Source organism: Rhinopithecus roxellana, chromosome 15, assembly GCF_007565055.1.
Source record: "Rhinopithecus roxellana isolate Shanxi Qingling chromosome 15, ASM756505v1, whole genome shotgun sequence".
In the NCBI taxonomy this organism is placed as follows: Eukaryota; Metazoa; Chordata; class Mammalia; order Primates; family Cercopithecidae; genus Rhinopithecus; species Rhinopithecus roxellana.
In genome coordinates, this window is record NC_044563.1 from 75,694,037 (window position 1) to 75,708,500 (window position 14,464).

Genomic DNA, 14,464 nt, shown 5'->3' on the forward strand with positions numbered 1-14,464 from the left:
TTATTTTCCTCTCTCAGCCTTTCTGCTACTTTTGTCAAACATTTTACTTTTATGCATATGCTATAAACCCCACAATACGTTATTATTGTTTATTCCATTTATCTTTTAAAAATTAAAAATAATTTAAAATATCTTTTAAATAATAACAGAAAAGTCTTATATATTTTCTATATATAAAGTGCATTTTTTGGGTGCACTTTATTCCTCCCTGTCAACCTATATTTCTATTATTTTCCTTCTGCCTAATAACTTTCTTTAACATTGCTTGAAATATGGGTCTATTGGCGATGAAGTATTGCTTCTTTTATTTTACACCCGTCTCTCCTTTTTTATAATTGTTATTGTTCAGGCAGGACAGTAACTCTTGTCCCTGTTAACTTCATTTTGGTGAGAAATAGAAGTCTTCATTAGTTTTAAATGTAGGTTAAATTGTTGGTAGTTAATGCTGAATTCTTTAATAGCTGAGTTGTAGTGACATTCAGTCTTCACTGTGGGTGTGGGTGCCTCTGACTTCTTTCAGAGGTCGATATATAGGGATCAAGGTGGGTAACTATAAAACTCAGGTTGTATTCCTCTGTCCAGATAGTGCAGCTGTATTAGTCTGCTTGGGCTGCCATATCAAAATACCATAGTGTGGGTGGCTTAAACAATGGAACTGTATTTCTCAAAGTCTGGAGGCTGGAACATCCAAGATGAAGGCCTTGGAAAGATTGGTTTGATTCTGAGACTCTTCTCTTGGCTGTTTGCGTGACCTCTTCTTTGGACATGCACATGTGAAAGGGGAAGACACAGCAAACTCTCTGATGGCTCTTTTTTTAAGGGCACTAATGCCATCATGAGGGCCTCACCCTTATGACCTCATCTAACCCCAATTTCCTGCAAAGGGCCTGACTCCAAATACCTGCTCGTCAGGGCTTAGGACTTCAACATGAATTTTGGGCGGATACAAACATTCGGTGTATATCAGCGGCCACAAGTTATAGTGTTCTGTGAACCTGAAGCTTTCTCCTTATAACTTGTGCAGTTTGTGGTTAAGGACCAGAGCCATACCTCTGCTCTGATCTCTTTCTTACCCCTCTAGGCAGCTCCATGGTAATATAAGGAACACTTTACCCATCAATAGATTAGAACCTTACCTGTACTTGTCTGGAGAGAGAATTTTTCTTCCCGTAATTCTTTTTGAAGTGTCAAGAACTTATTTAGTTTCACTGGCTTAAAGAGAGCAAAATTATCAGCTTGAATCAGGAGCAACTTGAAGGAAGAGATCAGGGCTATGAAGCCTGTTGGGAGATCTGCATTTATAAGGAGATGGCTTCAGCAAGGATAAGTCATATCTTAACATCTTAGTCTTAAAGGACAGATTTGTTGCAAAGAAAATGGAAATGAAAGGAAAAAGTGCTAAGTCTTTTTTTCCGTGGCAGCATTTCAGAATTATGTATTGTAGCTCAATTTTTGCTTTTGCCTCTCCCTTCCGTTAATATTAGAGTCAGAAGCCTGATCAGACACGGTGCTGTTTTTTCAGCCTAACCAAAGCTGTGGACAGGTAAAACCTGTAAAGATATTAATGAATTGAGAAATTTCATATGAGTGAGGTGGTTGAATTTTATTTCTGTTGTTAATGTTAGGTGATTGCAAATCTACTTGTTACAGAGATTCCAGGATGCCAATATGCCTTTAAATTTATTCAGAATTTTATGTGGGATTATACTTTTATATTTTAATTTACTTTATAATTTGTTAGCTATTCTTTCTCTAAACATCTGAGAGAGAGTTTTCTTCCCGGCTTTAAAATTTAATTGAAAAATAAAACTGTGACTATGTTTTGTTAAGTTAAACAATACTCTCTGCCAGGCTTTTTAAGACAAATAGGATTATAAAATCTTATATGCCCAGTTCATATTACTCGCTCTGAACAACCGATTAACCACTCCCACAGAATCCTAGGAGAGTTTAAACATAAAATTACAGCTTTCTTAGTGTTTCTCACATTTGCCCGAAGGTTTCAAAGAAGGTGCCATAAGAAATATATGAAGGTGCCCTTGGAAATATATGCAAAGAAGGTGCCGTGGAAATTAGCTTTCTTTTAGTGGCATCTTTGCAGTGAGATTGGGTTATTAGGGGCATTTTAGTTTTCCTGTACCTAGGACAATCTGCTGCTTTTAGTTTTCCTGTACCTAGAACAATCTGCTGCTTACAGTGAATCCCTGATGCCTTTATTAAGGGAAAGAGACTTCCCTTTTTAGGATTCACCTAACAAAGTGTTGTTGCTTACCTATGCTTACTTTTTTTTTTTTTTAAGATTTTTTTCACTCTGCTAGGCACTGGGGAACTGTAAGGACTAAGAGGACCTCTTCCCCTCTAGAACCACACTACAATTTAGTACGGTAGCCAGTAGCCACTAGCCACCTTGGCTATTTCAATTTAAAGTTAATTAAAAGTTCAGTTCCTGGCCGGGCGCGGTGGCTCAAGCCTGTAATCCCAGCACTTTGGGAGGCCGAGACGGGCGGATCACGAGGTCAGGAGATCGAGACCATCCTGGCTAACACGTTGAAACCCCGTCTCTACTAAAAATACAAAAAACTAGCCGGGCGAGGTGGCGGGCGCCTGTAGTCCCAGCTACTCGGGAGGCTGAGGCAGGAGAATGGCGTAAACCCGGGAGGCGGAGCTTGTAGTGAGCTGAGATCCGGCCACTGCACTCCAGCCTGGGCGGAAGAGCAAGACTCCGTCTCAAAAAAAAAAAAGAATAAAAAAAATAAAAAAAAAAAATAAATAAATAAAAGTTCAGTTCCTTAGTAGTACAAGATGCATGACAAGTGCTCAATAGCCACATGTGGCTAGTGGCTATCATATTGGACAGCATAGATATAGAGCATTCCTGACATTGCAGAAACTTCTGTTGGACAGTACTGTACTAGAAGTTATTATTCAGATTTATTTAACCACAAATATAGTTGTTGTAGTAGTGCTTTTAGTCTTAGAGTCATGTTAACCAAGGGATGGATAGGAAAAAAAATACGCTACAAGGAAAATTATTATGGGCTATTCAGGTGTTCTTGTTACTGTATGTGCCCCTAATATTAGGATTTTCCTCACAGAACATTATCATTCAAAAAAGAAGTCATTATATATATTCAGGTTCTTACAAAGGCTCTCATATTACTGACTGATCTTTCAATTACAGTACTTTATTTTGAACATCAAAATGGCTTTCATGAATGTTTGCTTATGGTGCTTGAAGAAGTTAGTGGTAAAATCAGATTTAAAAAGAAGAAAGAAATTTAACACAAATTTAGTAATCTGGGCATGACCTCACAACTACAAGTGTTGCGCATTATTGTAAACAACCCTTTTTAAGAACAGATAAAGCAACACCACAAGTGTCATTGCTATGGAGATCACAATTATACCCCTGCAGGATCTATGACAAACTGTCCTGCTATTTAGCAAATTGGTACTTGTGATAACTGTGCCATACATGAATTTTAAAAAGTGCTATATCTCATACAATCTGGAAGGGAAGACGATTTGCTCAGGAAAGTAAAAAAAAAAAAAAAAAAAAAAAAAAAGAATCTGGTGATAATAAAGACATTTTTGTGCCTGGGGAGTTCTTAATGAAATGTGAGAGGAAAGAAAACAAGGAGCTTTTCTAAATTAAATATGCTCTATAATATGCCATGTGATTTTGAATGTGCATACGACTAAATGAAGGAAATACTATACCTAGACATTTAACCATTTCAATCTCAGTCTTAAAAGTTAATGTAAACAAGTTGTTAAAAAAAAAAAAAAACTTATTTTTTGAGGAAATCATCTCATATGGAAAATGAGAGATCATCTTATATTCAGGATTCACTTAAACTTGAATTTGGATATATAAAGTATCTACTTCTGGAGATAACCTTACTGTTTTTTTTTCTAAGAAATTCTAAGCATTTCCAGAGAATTGATTAAAATTTATTAAACTACAGAAAGTGAAATCAGAAGACTACTGAATAATTTCTTAAAATCATGTTAAAATATATAAAATTTATATGCATATAAGTATGCTAAAAGTATACAGAAAAGAAAAACGTGGAAGAAATGCAACAAAATGCTAACAGTGGTTGACTGGGCAGTGGGATTCATATTCTCGTTACTCCTTTATTATTTTCTGTTTCATTTTCTATAATGAATATGCATTATTTTAATAATTAGAATAAAAAGAAAATGTAAACGAACACTTAAAAAGCACGTGTTAAAGAGAACTCTTGATTTGATGTATAGGTTCATCCTTCATAGGTTAAGCAAATGGAAAAAACTTCTTTGTACAAAGACTAATTCCATGTGGGCATTGGGTACCTTTCTCAGAGAAAATGGGTTGTCTAACCAGCACGCCTTGTTTGTTTTTTAATCTCTAACATTTAGGATATCATACAAAATAGAAGTCTTGGAAATTCTTACATATATAATGATTATTTTTAGAGATGGGGCCTTGCTATGTGGCCCAGGCTGAATTGTGGTGGCTATTCACAGGCGCAGTCATAGCTCACTGCAGCCTCGAACTCCTGGGCTCATGCTGTCCTCCTGCCTCAGCCTCTGGAGTAGCGGAACCGCTGGCACATGGCCACTGCACCCGGCTTTACAAAAGCTATTAAGAGTTTTGTTTTGTTCAGCATGTCTGGGTAACATTGCATGGCCTATCCCAAAGTCTGAAATATTTTAAATTCCAACTTGACAAGATGTTAGGATACTCAAAGGAAGAATTGACCACACATAAAATTGTTTAAATGTGCTCAGCACTTTTCAGACTATTTCACATTAATTCCTAGTGAAATAATGTAGAAAGATTACTTTAGGGGTAAAGGTAATTTAGGCCTTTTTTGTTCTGTTTTTTGGTGTTGACTTACTCTGACTTTGAGTAACTCAAGTCATATACATCAAATTTCCTCTGTATTACTCAAGTTTTTGGTTTTGTTTTTGTAAATTGCCTTGACCTGTTTGGAGGAAATACATGTTCTAAGAAATTTGAACACAAATGTATCCTTGGGATGCTATTTCTCTTCCTTTCTTTCTCTAATGCCATTTTTTACATCACACAGATTTGGAAACAAAATGACGTATTTCTTTGCATGTTGTGTGATGAGTAGAAGAAAGGAAAATATTAGCAACTCTCTGCATATACAAAGAGACCTTTCAGGATCTCCGAGGGGATATGAACTCCCAGGTACTAGAAGACTAACCCTCTTTACAACCTTACAAAATCCTGTACAGATGACCTATGTGTAAAATGCACTGCCTGTTGCTTTGGATATCACTTGACACTAAAAAGCTATGCATTTTGTATTTTTGCATGTCAGAATCTTAGCCAGAGGAATTAAAAATAAATATTTAAGTAGGTTCCTGACTTTTCCTATCAAGGAGGCACTGAGACAGGCAATTTGCTTAGCAAGTCTTTGTGTTCACCTGTTTTTGTGCTGCGGAGAAATGTGATGTTTGCTTCTGATGATTCCAAATGTGCATGCATTATATGGTCAGAGCAGAGTATAGTAAATGCCAGTGCTATCGGTGGAAGGCTGGATGATAACATGTGACCCGAGTGACAGAAATAAATGTGTCCTGGCAAAAAGGAGCCATTAATTTGAGTGAAAATATTACCACACAGTGGGCAGATTAATCTTGGCAGTTTATGGCAGTGGCCCTCATATATAAAACCTATTCTGTGTTCCCACAAATGCCCAATCAGTAGACAACTGCCCCAGTGTTAATTGTGACTGTGTGGGACACTTGGGTAAAATCTTCCGATGTTAATGATCCTGAATTTCTAAATGCTCTTATCCTAAAAATTGAGTCTTAGTTTAAGCAAGATTAGCAATGTGGGCCTTTCAGCTTTTTTGTTTGTTTGATTTTCTGAAAATATTTATATATTTGGGGTTTAAACAAAGAATTTTTTGCCGCACTCAGAACACCTTAGCTAATATATGAGGTAATTAAAAAGTTATTGTAGAAGTCTTCTTGTCTGGTTTATTGATGCTAGTAGTTGATTAATCAAAAAAGTCATAACAAATTATAAATACACACCTTCTACTTTTCATATTAATGTTACATCTATATACAGGTATTTTTCTTTTTTTATTTGCCAACATTTGATATCAGGTCAAGGCCTAGTTAAAATTTCCTGACATCTTCCTTGTATAAACAATACCCACAATGCTAATCTCTATGATTTTCAATCTCTGTCTCTCTAAATTGGCATGGTAATTTAAAGATATTAAGAAACAATCTAAATACGGAATCCTCCTAGATTTTTACTAAATTTCCCCACAACTTCTCAGTTATCTAACCTACATCAGCTTTAGTATTTTTAAATGACTCATCTTGATGAAGTCCATTCAAACATTCTGCTTAATTTTGATAGAAACAGTGAATCACTTTCTGTTTACACTCGTATTTCATGGATTTATACGGAATAATCTGTTCCCATCCCATTTGATTAATACAGTTGGAGTAAAGAGGCTTGGGACCAAACCCAGTCCACTTGTGGTGAATATGTGACTCCGCTGGTGGGACTAGCCATGCATGGCGGGGGGTACACTAGAGAAGTCCACCAGGATGACTCTGCAGAGTGCCCTTTACATCAGGGCATTTTCTACAGAGGGAATGGGCATCATCATTGCTTCATTAAGCCTGTCACGTTTTTCCATAAACATCTACAAATAGCTATAGGTGAATATGGATAAAGAATATAATTTTTAATATTATGTTCTCTTTATCAAATGAAAAGCCAGATATAGCTAAGTAAATGCGAATGCAACTGTTTTTAAATGAGGTACATGCCAACATTAATAAGTTCTGAATTGTTCATTTTACTACTTTTACATTTATTATGTATGTGGTATATTAATTGATTGCTTTGTGAAGCTGTTTAAAATTTTTCGAGAGTAGAGAGTGATAATGTGCCAAATGTGAAATAAAATTGGAGAGGTGAAGCTGTCAATAACTTAAGTGTTAGTACTGACTGACAGTGACAGGACTGAAGAAGTATCATAGATACCAATATGCTGTCACAACTATAATATGACCAGAGTGAAACAAGTTAAACAAAACGTTTTTTTTTTTTCTTCCTAGTGCTTTATAGTTTCCCCCACTATAGAAAATGCATGAAGACTTTTTAAATGGTGATATTTATGGCCATGATAGACGTGTGCTTCTACAAGACCAAGTCCAGTTGTTTCCATTGCGAATACAGGGAAGGAGTTGATTTAAGCAAGTGATTACTTAAAAAGGAAAAACAAAAAAGTGGAAAAAGGATAGGAGAGAGTGTTAATTGGGAGGGTTTCAAGTGTAAAGGAGACTTAAGGATGGGCATAAATGTAAATGTTAGGAACACATTTGAAAGAACTTGGCCTTAGAAAAGAGATTTATAGAAGCAAATAATTCAAGAACTGTAGGTTTTGAAACTGAGACACACTCATTGCCAGACAGAATAAGAATGAACATGCCTGAAATTTCACTGAGAAAGATCACAGATATACAGTCACGTGTTGCTTAACGATGGGAATATGTTCTGAGAAATGCGTTGTTAGGCAATTTCATCATAATGCAAAAATCATAGAGTGGATTTACACAAACCTGAATGGTATCGCCTATGACACACCTAGGCTGTATGCTACAGCTCATTGCTCTTAGGCTACAGACCTGTACAGCGTGTAACCGTAATGAATACAGTAAGCAATTGTAACACAGTGGTATTTGTGATCTAAACATATCTAAACAGAAAATGTCCAGTAAAAATATGGCATTATAATCTTACGGGATCACTGTTGTATAAGCTGTACGTTGTTGACTGAAAGTTGTTATGTGGTGTATGACTGTATTTAAAATTATAAGAACATACGATCCCAAGGTCATTTGATTCAGGCCCCAATGAAACACTAAAATAGTCCAAGAATCTTACCCTTTCCCATTAGTGAATGAAGGCATTCTTCAGCCTTCCTAGTTGAACTGATGCAATGATCAGTGGACCTTGAATCTAAGGAAACAAATTTCTGTTTATCTTAAGCCTTCTCAATTGTGCTTTTGTATGCGTTCATCTTATTCTTTCTATTATTCTTAACTTAGTCATCCAGATTGCTGCTTAAAATGGAAAATTAGCCTAAAATGGAGTGGGCAAACAAACACATCTATCACTGTGCAGAGTTTCTGAATCATTAACCCATTTCTTACAAGAAGAGAAGGAACTATTTTCTTTAATATTGAAAAGACATTACCTGGAGCACCCCTAATCACCCTTGTTCCACACGTTGAATGATGCAGTAGAATTTAGAGGATTCTGACATTCAGAGAACAGCAGCCAACTGTCAAAAAAACGGTAGGAGATGGTAATAATGACCTCGATTTAAGGTCACTGGTGCTTGAATGCTTGTGGTATTTTGGCACTAGCTATGCCACGTCCTGCTGGTCATGGAACTGGTGCCAGGTTCACTCAGTGGGGCCAAAGGAACTTAGAGTATAGTGACAAGAGGCTAAAGAGCCTGAGCCGCTTGGCTTATAAGATTGATTCTTAATGGAAGATTGATCTGGATTGGGCGAATCTGTGATTTTTCTGTTGGTAGGGACTTGAAATTGGTGAATGAGATAAACATGAAGTTCAGATTCCTTAGCAGATGACAACAGCTTTGCTCTGTATTCCTGTCACCTAGCACCTAGTAGGTGCTTGACTATTGAACGAAGAAACAACTGAACACATTTTCTAGGTAGACTTCTAATAGAATTAGTATGTACATTGGATTTGTAAAAGTAATGATGTTACCGGTACACATTTAATTAGTGAGGGGTACTTCCTTTGGGGTTATAAGCATAAAAATACTCAATAACCTCATTGCTTTATTGATGTTTGTTTGTGAAGAAGGATTAAATAGTATCTTGCCTTTTTTCCTTTGCTTTTAATCATTCATTGTTAAATAGAGGCTTAGGCCATCTGTCTCTGCCAAGATTTGCCTCGATATGGAAGACTGTATAATAGAGATACTAAAAAAAAACCTCTCTAATAATCTCTTTATACTATTATTCTCCAGGCTTTTCCCTAAAACAGTTTTAAGTAAATTTCTTGCCTTAAACTGCAAACTTATCTGTTAATTAAAACTAGTTTTGTTGACTAGGTCTCAATGCTCTTGAGGCCTGTGGAAATTATCCTTAGCTGCCTTTTCTCTTGAAGATAAGATAGAAAACAGGATGCCTTGTCGGGTTTAAAAAGTAAAATACAAACTGTCAGTTTTCTGATACCAAGGGACATTTTTTTGAGAATCAACATTCCAATGGCTAATCTAGTTAACTCTCAGTGGTATAAGATAGGAAAAAGGAAATTGACTGTGTTTTGGTACTTGGTTTGATTTCATTTTATTTTATGCTAAGTGCTTCTTAGGCAATTCTGTCTCATCAATATTCTGTAGATGTAGGCATCATTAACCTCGGTGAAAAGTTTATTACAAGCCACTGTTAGGACTTGTTTTTGAATAATATTACTCCAGTATTTAAATGAAACAAACTACCTGTACCCAAACTCAACAGAGTTTAAAATTATTCAGAATATGGAAAAATAAGGTTTAGGGCCTGGGTGCTGTGGCTCTCACCTGTAATCCCAGCACTTTGAGAGGCCAAGGCGGGAGGATCACTTGAGCCCAGGAGTTTGAGATCAGCCTGGGCAACAGAAAGAGACTCTATCTCTACCAAAAATAAAAAAAAAAATACCCGGGTGTGGTGGTGCACACTTGTGTCCCAGCTACTCGGGCAGGTGAGTTGAGAGAATCACTTGTGCCCGGAAGGTCGAGGCTGCAGTGAGGCATGATTGTGCCACTGTACTCCAGCCTGGGGTACAGAGTAAGACCCTGTCTCCAAAAAAAAAAAAAAAAAAAAAAAAAAAAAGATAAGGTTTGGGTGTGTGATTTGGGGCAGTGTTTTTGGCATGCACGGGTGTATTGGGGGTATGCATATGCCCAGACATATGCGCAATCTGAAGACGTAGTATGAATTTTCCTTGAAATAAATTTGGCTCTTAGAAGTGCTTTCTTCTCAGTCACATGCAAAATATGGTGAAGAATCGTAAGCAGTCATAAATACTGGCTTGTATACACCATTCAGGGTCAACTTCAACAAAATACAGGTCACTCAATTTTATCCAGCAGTCACAGTGCTGGATCTACTGTGGGACTCTTAAAATGTTTCAAGTGAGAGCTGGATAGTCATAGCTAGAATCTGAGTTATGCATTCTGATTTCCTTTATGGACTATAGATTAACTGCAACTCCGATAATACTTCGTTATAATCCTACTGACTTCTTTCTGGCAAGAGAATTGCCAGGTACCCAGCTCTGCATGTCCTGAATCCTGTCAGTAGCTCTAGTTTATAAAGGATGATTCGCTAATGAGATTTCACAGACAAGCACTAGATATTGATGGTGATTCAATGTTGTTTGTTGTCTGAGTGGTTGTTTTGCTTCAGGGTAGTTTTTGTTTTCCATTTCTTTAGCAACCTCTTTCTCTACTCCGCTCTTGCAGAATTTGAGATCAAGAAATAGGCTATCATTAATTACATATAGACATTATAGAATGTTTTGGGGGTTCTTAGTCAAAATGTAAATGATAGTTTAAAACACAGTTTGGGGCCGGGGTGCGGTGGCTCAAGCCTGTAATCCCAGCACTTTGGGAGGCCGAGACGGGTGGATCACGAGGTCAGGAGATCGAGACCATCCTGGCTAACACGGTGAAACCCCGTCTCTACTAAAAATACAAAAAACTAGTCGGGCTAGGTGGCGGGGGCCTGTAGTCCCAGCTACTCGGGAGGCTGAGGCAGGAGAATGGCATGAACCCGGGAGGTGGAGCTTGCAGTGAGCTGAGATCTGGCCACTGCTCTCCAGCCTGGGCGACAGAGCGAGACTCCGTCTCAAAAAAAAAAACAAAAAAAACACAAAACAACAAAACACAGTTTGAATACCCTGAAGGCACAGTTTGAGTACCTTTGTAGTCAGTAAATAGTGATTGCCATGAAGACCACGAGTGTATCAAGACAGTTTCATTGTAGTGTTCAATGAAAATCTTAAAAAACATAAAATAAAATTCTTGCTGTATTTTATGAGTAGGCTACAAGAACCTAGTAAGATTTTAAGGCAGAAGAACCTTTAGAAGGGGCTGAAGGTCACAGTTGTCACTCCTTGTGTGAAAACATGTGAATTGCCTTCCAGACACTTCTATTTTGCCTTAAGACTGCAACTGTGTTCTGTCTAGGGGTTCTGCTGACAGCACGACCGCACGAGTACAGTTTCCTTTCTGTGCATCAGCACGATCGGAGATTGCAATGCTGCTTGTGGCCGTTAGGATTTAGTCATGGAATGTAAGGAATTTTCAACAGGAAATGTATCTGGCTTTGATATATTTTCATCTGCCGCAGTCGCTTAACCTGCATGCCTTTTGGGTGTCAGCATTTAATTCTAGGATTTCATCGGAACGTGTGTGTATATAGTTTTCCCGGTCACTGTCTCGAGTAACCCATTTGATGCTGTTCATGTACAGGCCCTGTTTTCATTAATAATCACGTAAGCAGTGCTAGCAGGTTTTGGCAAATGCTTCATTTCATCTATGCCGAGGAACATAAAACTCTTATCGGCAGTATAATTTAATTTCACTGTGCATTTTTGGTTAGGATGCAGCCAACAAAGTCAGCAGAAGTGCACGTTGTTTTTAGGTGGCTCAGTTGTATTGTAGTTGTACTTACTGTACCTCACTGCTCTTAAGTGTCTTCAATAACAAATATGATATCAGCGCCAGCTTTTGGATATGTGACTTATACAAATGTCAAAGTAGCAGGTGTATTATTTTATTTCCAAAGAAAGGCTTCTTTATCTTCTCCGCTACATGATTAATGCTCTTAGCCGGTTGGCTGCAGTATTTAACCTGGCAGGGCCCCAGCACGTAGTAGGTGGACAATGAATGGCTATAACCATTGTTGTGGTTTTTATTCAAGGCTCTCGACGTATGACTGGAGGAAGATACCCAGAAATTGAAATATCAAGGCAATTGTGAGGGTAACTGAGGACCACCGGGTGAAGCTTATGTAATGTCATGATTTAGCACGCGCCTTATTATTTTCATAGCTCTCAAACTTAGCCCTACTAGGAGAGAAACTGTCTTTGGAACAGTACAAAGCAAATATGTGAGTGTTTGCATGTGCCATTCTCTTACATTTAAACTAAATACATTTAAAACATTCAACAAAGACTGAGTCAGGAGCATTTTATCTTATTCATCCTTACAAAAAGCCTTCTTTGGTGCCAGGCATATAGTAGACACTCAGTAAACATTTGTTGGCACACTAGCTTGGTGCTGAATATAAGACATGTTCAATTTTGTTGAATGACCGATTGAGAATGTAGGAGTCACTGTAATCACGGAGGGACCCATTTCTCTAAGGAAGTTTCTAATATGACTGTGCCATTTCTTTGCCTTGGGCTGGTCTTTTATCAAGGTTGTTACTGACATGTCTATGCTTTATTGGGGTATCTACTATATGCCAACTATTATACTTGGTTCTCGAGCAATATCATCTTATCTTGATACGTTGTACTAGTGAGAATTACAAGAGACCGGTGGGATTTGATGGCGTGATGTCTCACAGAAAGTTCTCCGCTCCCAGACATGGGTCCCTCGGCTTCCTGCCCCGGAAGCACAGCAGCAGCCATCGCGGGAAGGTTAAGAGCTTCCCTAAGGATGATCCGTCTAAGCCGGTCCACCTCACAGCCTTCCTGGGATACAAGGCTGCCATGACCCACATCGTGCGGGAAGTAGACAGGCCAGGATCTAAGGTGAACAAGAAGGAGGTGGTGGAGGCTGTAACCATTGTGGAGACGCCACCTATGGTGGTTGTGGGCATTGTGGGCTACGTGGAAACCCCTCGAGGCCTCCGGACCTTCAAGACTGTCTTCGCTGAGCACATCAGTGATGAATGCAAGAGGCGTTTCTATAAGAACTGGGATAAATCTAAGAAGAAGGCCTTTACCAAGTACTGCAAGAAATGGCAGGATGAGGATGGCAAGAAGCAGCTGGAGAAGGACTTCAGCAGCATGAAGAAGTACTGCCAAGTCATCCGTGTCATTGCCCACACCCAGATGCGCCTGCTTCCTCTGCGCCAGAAGAAGGCCCACCTGATGGAGATCCAGGTGAACGGAGGCACCGTGGCCGAGAAGCTGGACTGGGCCCACGAGAGGCTCGAGCAGCAGGTACCTGTGAACCAAGTGTTTGGGCAGGATGTCATTGGGGTGACCAAGGGCAAAGGCTACAAAGGGGTCACCAGTCGTTGGCACACCAAGAAGCTGCCCCGCAAGACCCACCGAGGCCTGCGCAAGGTGGCCTGCATTGGGGCATGGCATCCTGCTCTTGTGGCCTTCTCTGTGGCACATGCTGGGCAGAAAGGCTACCATCACCTCACTGAGATCAATAAGAAGATCTATAAGATTGGCCAGGGCTACCTTATCAAGGACGGCAAGCTGATCAAGAACAATGCCTCCACTGACTATGACCTGTCTGACAAGAGCATCAACCCTCTGGGTGGCTTTGTCCACTATGGTGAAGTGACCGATGACTTTGTCATGCTGAAAGGCTGTGTGGTGGGAACCAAGAAGCGGGTGCTCACCCTCCCCAAGTCCTTGCTGGTGCAGACGAAGCGGCAGGCTCTGGAGAAGATTGACCTTAAGTTCATTGACACCACCTCCAAGTTTGGCCATGGCCGCTTCCAGACCATGGAAGAGAAGAAATCATTCATGGGATCACTCAAGAAAGACCGAATTGCAAAGGAAGAAGGAGCTTAATGCCAGGAGCAGATTTTGCAGCTGGTGGGGTCTCAATAAAAGTTATTTTCCACTGGAAAAAAAAAAAAGAGAGAGAGAGAGAATTCCAAGAAATTTCGTATTCAAATGAAAGAGAATTTTTAATTTAATTTTTACGTCCCCAAATTACTTAATAATTTGCTAGAGGGAATAGTTCTCCTTTCCCCCTACATGGATTCCCCATCAGAAGCTCATGCCTTTGAGCCGTATACTTGGCCACTGAGCTGGAAAATTGTCAGTCTTCATACAATGTTTTAAATCCTAGAACCTCAATGGAACCGTTTCTCAAAAATTTCTACCATCTTATGAGAAGCCACACAGATGTGCCTTCATTTTGTAGTATATTAACAAGATGGTAATGCATGTATGTATAGAAATCTATCCTGACAGTCTCCTTGAGGGTTGATTCAAAACTCACTCCTCATCTTGGTTTTGTTTGCTTGATATGGGAAGAACAAAATATTTATCTTTATGTTCTGACAGTAGAAATAGTAGTTGTATGAAATACTCAGTGGGCGAAGCAGTGAATGATAAGGGAAATAGTATTTAGCATGTTGCATTTGCAAAGGAAACTCTTAGAAAAGTGGCTAACTTGAGATTTACTTATACTCC

The 14,464-nt window shown here is 38.8% G+C and overlaps 1 protein-coding gene and 1 pseudogene across 4 annotated transcripts in view; both read left to right on the forward strand.

The window, feature by feature from the left end:
* Positions 1–14,464, forward strand: part of CADM1 (cell adhesion molecule 1) — a 338,763-nt gene that overhangs the window by 134,717 nt on the left and 189,582 nt on the right. The window lies entirely within an intron of this gene.
* Positions 12,619–13,889, forward strand: LOC104668912 (annotated as a pseudogene). The gene has a single exon (XR_004053601.1). The product of XR_004053601.1 is annotated as a 60S ribosomal protein L3 pseudogene (transcript).